Source organism: Pyrgilauda ruficollis, unplaced genomic scaffold, assembly GCF_017590135.1.
Source record: "Pyrgilauda ruficollis isolate IOZ18807 unplaced genomic scaffold, ASM1759013v1 scaffold17, whole genome shotgun sequence".
Lineage (NCBI taxonomy): Eukaryota > Metazoa > Chordata > Aves > Passeriformes > Passeridae > Pyrgilauda > Pyrgilauda ruficollis.
Genome location: NW_024515875.1, coordinates 4,207,367 through 4,218,631, shown reverse-complemented (window position 1 = coordinate 4,218,631; position 11,265 = coordinate 4,207,367).

Here is an 11,265-nt window from a genome sequence, read left to right as displayed (position 1 = left end):
ACTATCGGTGTGCAGTTGGAGGGAAAACTTCCCCTACTGTACCCAGCGCTGTATTGCTCATACTTTACCATATTAATTAACAAATTGATTGCTGCTTGAATATTGGCCTAGTCAAGCTTCCCATTTATAACACTACTATACTGTCTTAAGGAAGAAGGTGATGTTTGCATCTTTCCCAGGTCACCCCGGGCCCACCATGTGTTAACCTCGCCTGTCCTGCTGCTCTCAGTACCCTGGTGCACAAAGGAGAGCCTTTTGACCTGTAGAAATAGAAAGCTTCTGCTGTCCCCACCAGATTTGGCCCAGCTTGTGGCTGGGGTCTGGAGATCAGGGCAGTGTCTCTTCCAGGTGGGTAGAGCTGTACTTGGAGACACCTTCCCCACCACTGTGCTGGATTTAGTGCTGCTGCCTTTTCCCTCTGCCAGCTAACTAACCAAAGCCCCTTGGCTTTTCAACAAAATTTCAACTTGACCACTACCTTTATTTCTACCTTTCTTTTTATCTCTTAGGATAAATCACTATGTCTTAAATCACTTAAATTTCACTCCACCAGCCTTGCCCTTTTTGTTCCTTCTAAAACAGGCCAGCAACTAACCCACCAGTTGTTTGAGACTGATGTAATAACACTTCACACTCTTTTTGTTTTAATGACAAAAATGTCTTAGCAAGTTTCCTGTGCTCACGTGCCTTCACTATAGCTGAGGGGATTTTAGAGGGAAGTCCAGATAACTGCCCACTGCACAGATTAAAATAAATTTATCCAGCAGTGCCCTGTGCCATCAAAGCAACAAAAGGAGGGAAATCCCAGTGATATCTTCCTGCTCTTATTTCATGAAAATAAAGGGAACTTTGGAGGGATTTGAGTGATATATTACAGTAACTCACATCTACTGAGGTAGAAAATTGCCTGTATTTACGCAAATGTTATTACTTGTTCAGTGGGCTGGAGCAGCCTAGAGAAGAAAGAAGAAAATGATGAAAGGGTCTGGAAATCAAGAGGGCTGCTCCTTTGGAAGAGAGGGAATAAATTAGAGCTGAGCAGGGAAAGGATGATCCTGAAATAGTAGGCAAAGACCAGAGGTAACCTCAGGGCAGACAGAGGGAAATGAAAATACTCCAGCCAAACCAGCAATAGTGGAAGATTCAAATTATTTTTATATTTAGAGGAGAAAAAGGCACAAAAATCCCCTTCTGCCTTATTCTATGTTTGAATGTCAACTGTTTCTTTTTACAGGAACCTGGCTCACTCAACAATCTTTACCAAGCTTTACAAGGTTCTTTGTACGTTATGTTTTCTGGAGCTGGTGGTAGCCAAGGTGACGTGGACTCTCTGGTATTATAAATCCTTTGAAGTCACTGAGAAAGAGAGTAAGTAGAGAGCTCTTGTCCAAAAATTCAGAGAGGTCTTTGTTCATTTTTTAAAATTTATTTAACTGTAATACACCCTGTATGCTGGTGGAAGAAGCAATTTAAAATTCCTTCTGTCGCGAATGAGATTTATTCTTCATTCTTTCCTCTGCCTTCTGTGTGGACACATTTCACTGTTAATATATTTCTTCATTCTTCCCTTGATTTCTGGACTACTGACTTCTTATAAGCAGAGCCATGTGAACCACTAGCCAGCAAAAGCTGTACAGGCTTAAGGCAAATATATGATACAGCTGATCCAAGTTGTCATTACTTAACAGCAGAAAGGAAAAAAAAAAAAAAGGGCGAATGAAGTCAGTGACATAGATTCCAGTAAAACCAAACACAGGAGGTTGTACAGGATGTCTTCCAGAGGTTTATATTAGAACAACTGTTCTGCTGATTGAACTCCCTTCTGGCTCTGCTCACATCAATTAGCATATCCCTCTTAATCATCATGCTCAGGCAGTGCATCTTCAGGTTGCAAATGCTTATATGGATCTACTAGAAGGTCTAACCTGCTTCAGAGGATCTGCCACCAGCTGTCATTTTGCTGGTGATTCGACCACTTGATCACAGTCAAACCACATCTCTGTCTCTCAAGCTTACTTCTGTAAAACAAGGAAAGGTTAAATTGTTTAATTTAACCTTTAAAGGTTAAACGGTTAAAAGTTTGAGATCCTGCCAATTTCTCCAGTGCAAACTGCACAAGATTTCTCAGTAGGGAGAGTTAGACGTAGGTGGGGATAAAAGCACAAAAAATTTCTGGAGTCCATTTCAGTGTCAATTGTCCATGTATAAAGGGAGACTGGATTGAGGAAGAGGAGCACAAAGGGGAGACAAAGGCATGGAGTGGGTGTGGAATTGGAAAATTGGAAGAAGAAGAATGTGACCGTGGTAGTGAAAGTTTTAGTCCATAACAGGGCAGACGGGTGGGTGGCGGGAGAGCACACAGGTAGTGCAGTCCCTGCTGCAGCAGGTGGTAGGAGCTGAGGAATGCATAATTGTTAAGGTGTTGTATGTAGATTTGTTTTATGCGGGCACACACACACACACACACACACACAGAGTGTTACCTGTTATTAAGGGGTCCTTAAGTGATTTTATCTTTAGAGAAAAATGAAGAAAAAAACCTAGCAATACTGCTGGGCTTGTAGTATTGTGAAACGCTGTTTCCAATACAATGTGTTTTTTATAATGCTGCTGCTGTATAAAGTAGGGTTGTGGAAGAGAAGGGCCATGAGGGCCCATTACAGGGGGCCTCAAGGGGACAAGAGGGACTGAGAGAGTAGATAAGGTTGCAGCTGGGGACTTTCCTCTAGCTGCAGGCAGAATAGGCATAAATGATGAAGTTGATGGAAGGGTAGAAGAAAGGATTTTGGGTTTGGAAACTGATGAAGGGTTTAGTCCCATAGCACAAACTTGTAGGAAAGACCCAGAGAAAGTTGTGTAGCTATGTGATGATTGGATATGTTATTCCTAGGGATCTGAGTAAGTTGTTAGAAGCAGCATGGAACACATACAATAATTAGGAGCGAAAGCTGTGTTAGCAGAACAAAGCCCAATTGGGGGGGGGGGGGGGGGGGGTGGCATCATGGGAGAGAGACAGAGAAGGAATTGCAGGCACAGTTGTACCTGTTAGTTGTACCTCCCCCTGTTAGAAGACGTGTGATGGGGACTGGAGGTGTCATCCCCAGCTAAACCTGTGGGGATTACATTAATGCAGGGAATGACAAATGGAATTTCTTAGTAGATACTGGAGTGGTGTATTCAGTCTTAAATACGCCTAAAGGAAAATTTAGTCCGAAACAATTCATGTTGGTGTGACAGAGCAAAAAGAAAATTGGCCTTTCTTTCAGCATTAAAATTTGGAATTGGTAAATTGGTGTTAGCATATCAATTTCCTTATACACCTGAATGTCCCATACCAATAGTAGGAAGAGATGTGTTGACTAAATTAAATGCACAAATTATGTTTGAAAAAGAAAACATTCAAGTTTCTGGCCGCAGGCTCCTCTGTTACCATGCACTGGTTGGGTTTGTCCTGAGGCTGAGGGATTGGTGCAGCACTGCAGAGGCCTGTGCCAGCTCAGGTGAGCTGTTCTGTGGAAAGGCTTCACCTTGTAACTTAGCAGGGTACTTGCAGTTTAGGAGATTCGCTGTTTCACACGGGCAAAGAAGTCAACACCAGGAAAGAAAGGAGGCTAGCTGTCAAACTGCTGAGCCCCTTTCTAAAATGAACTGAGCCTGAATGCAGCAAAGCCTTTCAGGAATTGAAGCATGCTCTATTGACTTCGCCTGCACTGGGACTACTGGACTTGGTAAACCTTTTGAACTATTTATGCATGAAAAATTCCATTTGGCATTGGGGGTATTGACATAACAACTGGCATCCTAGAAGAGCAAAGGATAGTCAGCCTGCCTCAGGACAGTAGTAGCAGCAGTCCTCCAAATCCAGGAAGTAAAAAGAAAATTAACCATGGGGCAGCAGCTGACTGTTTTTGTGCCCTGTACAGTTGTAGTGATGTTGGAACAAAAAGAAGGACACTGGTCATCACCAAGCAGAATGTTAATGTACCAGACGGTACTGCTAGAACAAGGTGACATGGAATTAAAAGTAATTAACCTGGAGTTAAAAGTCACTAACCTGAATCCAGCAGTGTTAACAGCTGACTCATTATGAAAGGAACTGGCCCATGATTGTTTGCAGACCACTGAACAGGTATACTGTTGTTGAGATGACATACAGAACTTGGAAGACATGGATTGGGAACTCTTTGTGGACAGGAGCAGCTTTGTGAAAAATGGAATCCGAAACGCCAGTGGTAACTCAGCGTGACGTAACAGAAGCCAAAGCTATAACCCCCAACATATCACCTCAGAAAGTAGAACTGATTTAATTGACAAGACCATTGGAGCTCTCACAGAATAAGACTGTAAATATATGGACAGACTTAAAATTTGCTATTGGAGTGGTCCATGCCCATGGAACTGTTTGGAAAGAGAGAGCTGTTAACCTCCCAGGCATCTCCTGTGAAACATGGACAAATAATACAGAGATTGTTAGAGGGGGTGCAGCTACCTTGAAAGGTGGCATCAATGCTTTGTAAAGCTCATCAGTCTGGAAGACCCCAGTAAATACTGGAAATTGCCTGGCTGAAAAAGGAGCCAAGGAGGCCGCTGGTGGGTACGTCCTTTTGGTTTTACCTGAGAAATAACAGTATTTGGACAAGCAGGCTTCTGATTATCAGGCTAAGTATGAGAAATTGGCAGAACTGTTAGATGCTGACAAGAGTCCTGAAGGATGGTGGATTATATCCAGCAAACAAATCAAGATGCCCCAACACCTTATGAAGAAAATCTCAGGAGAAGGACATATGGTAACTCACTGAGGAATAGAGTTTATGGTAGAAGCAATGAAGCCTCAGGTTTTGAACACATAAATGACTGGTATCATAAAAAGCATTGTTAAAAAGTGCCAAACACTTAAAGAACAATGCACATCAAATTAGATAGCCTACACACACCTGTGACTGTTAAAAAAGGAAATTGTCTAGAAGACTGTTGGCAAATAGGTTTTGCTGAGCTGCCATGATAAAAGGGCCACAGGTATATATTGGTACTGGTACATACCTTTTCAGGATGGCCAGAAGTTTCTTCTTAGTGCGCTAACAAAGCTAGTACAGATTTGGTGAAGGAAATTGTCCTGAGGTTTGCAGTATCAATAAGAATGTCACCAGACAGAGGTTCACATCATTGCTGAAATAGCAAAAGCCCAGCTAAAATGTTAGGGGTAAAGTGGGGCTTGCACACTCCACCATGGAGACCTCAGTTGAGTGGGAAAGTAGGAGGTATGAACCAGCGTCTGACAGAATATATTCAATCCCATGGGCAGGTGTTGTCTTCTCTCCACAGATACATTTATTTTGCTGGCAGCATCCATGACACTGGACATCGCAGCTCATCCATACCAACCAGGAGGCTACCTCAAAACTTGGACTGAAGAGCCTCTCCAAGAAAAGTAGAAGGGACCATATCAAGTGCTGCTAACCATCAATACTAGGTGAAGGTGCAAGAAGTAGATTTGTGGCTCCCCAACTCACGATGGTTAAAACAACTCTTTGTATTTATTGTGCTGATCTTACTCATGCTCTTGATCACTTGTTGCAATACATACTGCTGTATAGGCTAGGCCAATACAGTAAGTGGATATGAGGCTTTGAAGAAATTATATTAAAGTCTCGAAGGGGCAATTTTTTTACCAAACAAGTATTTACCAAACAAGTATTATTATGAATAAACTGATGTTTATAATATGATTTGTTGTTATTAGGAATTAATTATTGTTGACTATGTAACCTAGCATACTGCTTGTATAATTTATTTCCCAGTTTTTGGTGACACAGTGTCTTGGTTTAAAAGACAAATGTCTGCCAAGGAAGGCGTGAGCCTTCCTGGAATGCAAAGATGGCCCCTCCTTCAAAATTACTGTAACTTCGAAATTACAGAGCTTTGAGGCAAAAATATAGGAAAGGAAATAACAGTTCTTTACTATAAAATATGTATGTGTGTAGATGTGTAAGACAGCAGAACAGACACCACCATAGAAACAGAAGTTTTGCACCTGCTGAGCGCCATGTTTCCCCTCTGGTGTAGTTATGACACAGCTGGCAGGGGACGAGACAGAGAGCGTACCATGGTCTCCTCAGCCGGCGCCGGGAGGGAAGGAAGAAAATTGCTCCTTTTGCAAACTCAGGGGCAGCGTTCGATCTCAGCACTACCAAGGAGCAGCTGGCAGAAGCAGGGGAAGCCGGAAGATTCGACCTTGGTGCCGAATTGCAGCGTAGCAGTGTCCTGGAGCCGAATGCACAACTATCCCACAGCACCGCGAGTGTCCCACAGCACCGCGCGACCGCTCCCTCTGCTCTGCAGAAACGGCAGAAAGGGGGGAAGGACTCTTCTCCCCACAGTGAAGTCTCGGGCAGAGCCCAAAACTTCTCACACAACATCCCCAGTGTTATAAATAAATATGTAATTGTTGGCTTTCGCTATGATATATTGGCTTTTACAAATTATTTTGCTGTAGTAGATTTTGTAATCTCTTTTTAACTGCTTTTAATATAGAATAATTTGTCAGCCTTTTATGGTTGCCGTAATCCCTGCGTAGATTGTATATTTTAGTGTGATAAAATATAGTTTAGGCTTTTGCAAAATATTAAAATAGAGGCTATGTGCTGTGTATTATAATATTAACTTTTGTGGAAGTAATTGTTGTGAAATAATAACTAATGCCTTTACTTTTGTAACTAACTAACCATAGTTAGCTAATATTGATTGAAAGTACTTGTAAAAATGGCTAAGATGTCTGTGTGATAAAATAACATTGAAAAGAACCAGGCAAATAGCACCAAAAGAGCAAGGAAGAATCTACCATTGACTCTTTGGCTATCAATAACTGTCAAATCACAAACCAGAGGACTGTGAGAAATGCTACTCTCTTCCAAAAATTTAGAAAGGTTTATAAAAACCTTATCAAAAACACAACAGAAGACTGAATAGAGAAAACACTGCTGCACCAGGAGCAAAGGATCTTTCCCACCATGTGCTCAACCAAACAATGGAGGTTTTGCCTTTTAACCCTTTAGCTCCTCCCAAAGTTCTGTCCATCGACTCCTTTGCTGTCCAGTGGTGGAGTTAACTTCCTTAAATCTTTATTGGAGGTCAGATGTTGTTGTGACAAGTCAACCCTCCCAAATGTCCCAAACCCAGGCTGTCCCCTGATAGTAAAACATAAACTAAATCTATAAAACTTCTCTAAACATATATACATCATGTTTGCCTTTTAATTGTAAGTCAATCATCGCATTACTCATCTATTACAGGACCTTCTGAGAAAATAAAATATAAGGCTCTCAAAGTCACATCTGCATTGTGCCACTGTAGTACGCTTACTGTACTCTTAAAACGATCAGGTCAGGGCTAAACTAAAGAATTCCCAGAATATGTGAACTCAGAGGAGTTATGCATAATCCTCATGAATATGCATTTGACCAATGCAATGAAAAAGTTTATAAGAAGAGTTGTTATAGTTAACTGTGTGCATCTGGATATGGCTACGCACACAGTGCCGTTACTTTTGCTTTATCCCTTACTAAATTAATTTTTAAAAGTGAGCCTTGTTTCTCACATCCAGCCTCCCAAACTGTGAGGGGGAGAGCCCATGCCCCTACTCAAAACTCCCAAACCCCTAAATGCTTCTGTTGGAATGCCAGAGGTACCAGACACCTCCCTTTGTGTCTTAATCGCTGTATATTCACTGAGAAAGCTGTCCCCTTCCCCTTCCAGCATCCTCCTGGTAAGATCAGGAGGAAATTCACTGAGAAACCTAAATCCAGCCCCCACAAGAAATATGGAGATGAGGCCACACCTTTTCCCTTGCTTCAGCAGTCTCCTAACCACTCAGCTGGAGTACCACTGGTTACTGTCTCACAGTACTGAGCCTGCATATTTTCTGTCCACGATTTCCACTTTCCTGTAAAAAAAGTGAACTTTGAAAAACAGTACTTAAACATCATCTTGTGTTATGTTTATACACATACATTTGATGGCTTCCAATCAAAACCACAATGGAAGAGCACACATGCATTGACGACAACCATGAAAAAATACACAGAAAAATTCTCTACAAAAAAAAAAAAAAAAAAGATAATGAACACTTAATTTCAGAAAACACTAATTTGAAGAATACCAAGTTGCAGCCCTCACTGTAACCCGCATGCATGCAACATAACAGATTTCAAGGCAAACTGAATTAGCATGAGATTTTCAGAACTTGAGGAATGATTGTCCTTTAATGCTGAGCAACTCTTGCTTAAAACATCACTTGAGATTAATTTCTAAAGGTCCCTTGGCCAAGAAGCCTGAGGTTACTTTCTAAAGGTCTATTCACCAAGAAGCTCAGCTGCATAAAATCCTGCTGTGTGAAGAGGCAGCCCTGGGCACAATTTGCCAGAGGAATTTGGGCAGTCTGGCACATCAAGGTGGTTGTGTGCACATTAGAAGGGAACATGTAGTGGCCCTATCATGAAATCTGTACCTTCCAAGTACCTCAGCCAATGGAGAGGGCAGAGGGTGATGAAGCCAGGAAATTAGGATAAAAAGGAGACTGTACTCTTCAACAATTTGAGACCCCAGGGGAACTGTCACATGGCCTTTCCCTTCATTTGAATAAAGTTATAGGACATCTCTGTCTTCTTTTGTTATGTGTATTATATGTCATTTGTGCTGATAGAATATATATAAAGGAATAAAATATAAAACCTTAAAATCACACTAGCAAGGGAAAAGGGGATTGCTTCACAGGGTGGCGAAACTGCAGCTGGCAGCTGAGGAGGAGGTACGTCATTAACACATGAAGTGAACCTAGCCCAGACAGGAGATGGGCGTTCTCGCTGGCAGGAACGAGAGAATGCCCAGTGATGATGGCCCATGAAGATGTTCATCTCAGACAGACGGGATCATCAAGGACGTACATCTGAATGCAGATTCGGTAACTGAAGAGTGGACACATCAGTTCCTGGACGAGATTTTGTCCAGCACAGGACAGAGAATAGAAGCAAGATGAATATGAAGAACCCTGAGGAGAGACAAAGGGACTACCACCCCGGGCAAGAAAAAGGGTATAAGAACGGACTCTGCCAAGCGGCATTCATGAACTGTGGGGGATTCGGTGCGATAGAGGCTGAATCCGTGTTCGCCCACCTTCGATCCTGGGGTCGGTGCTGTCCTTGATTCTTGGCTGTGGGACCGTGTATCAGTCGCGAATAAATTTCATTTTTATTTTTATTAAATTGGCTGGATCAATTTTTACCTGTAACAGACATAAACCTCATAAATCATTAATTAATCTGCACATCCTCTAGCAGTACACTGTCTTTTATTCATCACTGGCCAGTCTAGAAGTGTGGAGAACAGACTTGGGAATCTTTCCACATTCCTTTCCCTGACCCTTTGAAAGACCTCTTTCTCCAGGAAAGAAGAACTGATATCCAGTGCCCAAGTTCCTTCATCAGTCCCTTTTGTGAGAAACAACTGCTCACTTAGAAAATTTAAAAAAAATAATGTATTAAACCTTAACAAAAATACAACAAAGGACTACATAAGGAAAAAGTTACAGCGCTGGGAACAGCCCTTGTGGATACCACGTGGCCAGTTCGTCTTCAAGATGGATGTTCAGTCTTTTATACCCCTGGGGGTTGCATCAACCAGCCCTGGGCCCTCCCAAAGTCTGTCAGTCATCTCTTATTTGCCATTTATCAGTGGAGACTGCTTTCTTGTAACTTGATTGGAGATCAGATGTTGCCATGCTGCACCCCCTAAGCAACAAACTTTTCCATTCCCAACTGCCCCAGGTAAGGGACACACGTGCATGCCTTCTCTGTACCTGTCCTAGACAACCCCGGCTGTCTGATGGCAACAATACAGAGAGGGGGAAAAGGGAACTATGGGGAGAACAGAGGACATCTAAACTACAATAACATAACTATACATCACTAAAGCTTTTCTTAATATTCTTAATAGTTATCCTTTAAATGTGAGAGCCAGTCATCTCATTATCCATCTATAACACTTTCAACATCTCTTCCAGCAACCAAAGTCAGGGTCTGCTGCTAAACAACCCTGATAAAGTAATTTCATATCATGGATGATACGAAATGGTTGTAATGGTGGTTGTAATTTATTGATGTCAGAGATGGGGGTTGTTAGATACCAAGAGACTATTTGAAAGTCCAAAGAAGAAAAGCACAGTGCTGATGAGTTAATATTTTAATGGAAGACTGACTGGTGGTGTTTTCCTTTCAGGGAGTGGATTGGGGATCTCTCCAACTAGTGAATTGAAGAACTTAAATCCAACAGTAAAATTCTGTTAAATAGGGCCCGGATGTCTGTAACTCTTTGTTCTTATTGTCTCGTGTTGTCCTAATCCCAATTGTTCAAATTTTTATTACTCTATTACTAGTCTTATAACCATTTTATTACTATTAAACTTTTGAAATCTTAAAAACAAGTGATTGGTGTTTTTTACACTGCAGGTTCAAGTTCAGCTATTTCTTCATTTTCTTGGGCTTTTAATCTTGTTCTACTGACACTAAGTTAAATACAAATTTAAGTAAAAAAACCCCACATAAATTCTTTAGCTAACTAGGGCATGACTTCTTATAAAGTTCAGGGGACTTCGAGATTCTTGGCTAAATGAGATAGAATTCCTTTTCACTAGGTGCTTACCACAGACAGTGCTCTGCACTGAGGCTGCACTTGAAAAGCACATCTCTGAAACACCTCATGTAACTACACACAGAGGAAGGGAGGGAAGCTTTCCCAGATCAAGCCCTTGATCTTTTTTCTTCCTTTTTCCCCAAATACCAGTCATGGCCAAGTTCTGTTGGTCTTGGCCCATCCACAGCACAGTTCCTTCTGCCTGACTGCTTGTGAGACATCTAAGAGCGTCCTGGGACATGTACCCTACTGACTGGCTGGTCCGGCTCGGACCCTGCTGGCCCTCACAGGCTCACCCGTGCTCGCTCCGGGTGCCACACCAGGGACACGCAGGCCCTGACCCTGGCCCAGGCTGCTGGCTGACACGGCCTCTCTCGCTCAGGACACCAGGGACACGCAGGCCCTGACCCTGGCCCAGGCTGCTGGCTGACACGGCCTCTCTCGCTCAGGACACCAGGGACACGCAGGCCCTGACCCTGGCCCAGGCTGCTGGCTGACACGGCCTCTCTCGCTCAGGACTCCCTAGCTGCTGGCACCTGGGCACACAGGGCCTCTGCTTCTGGCCCAGCTGCTGATTGCAGG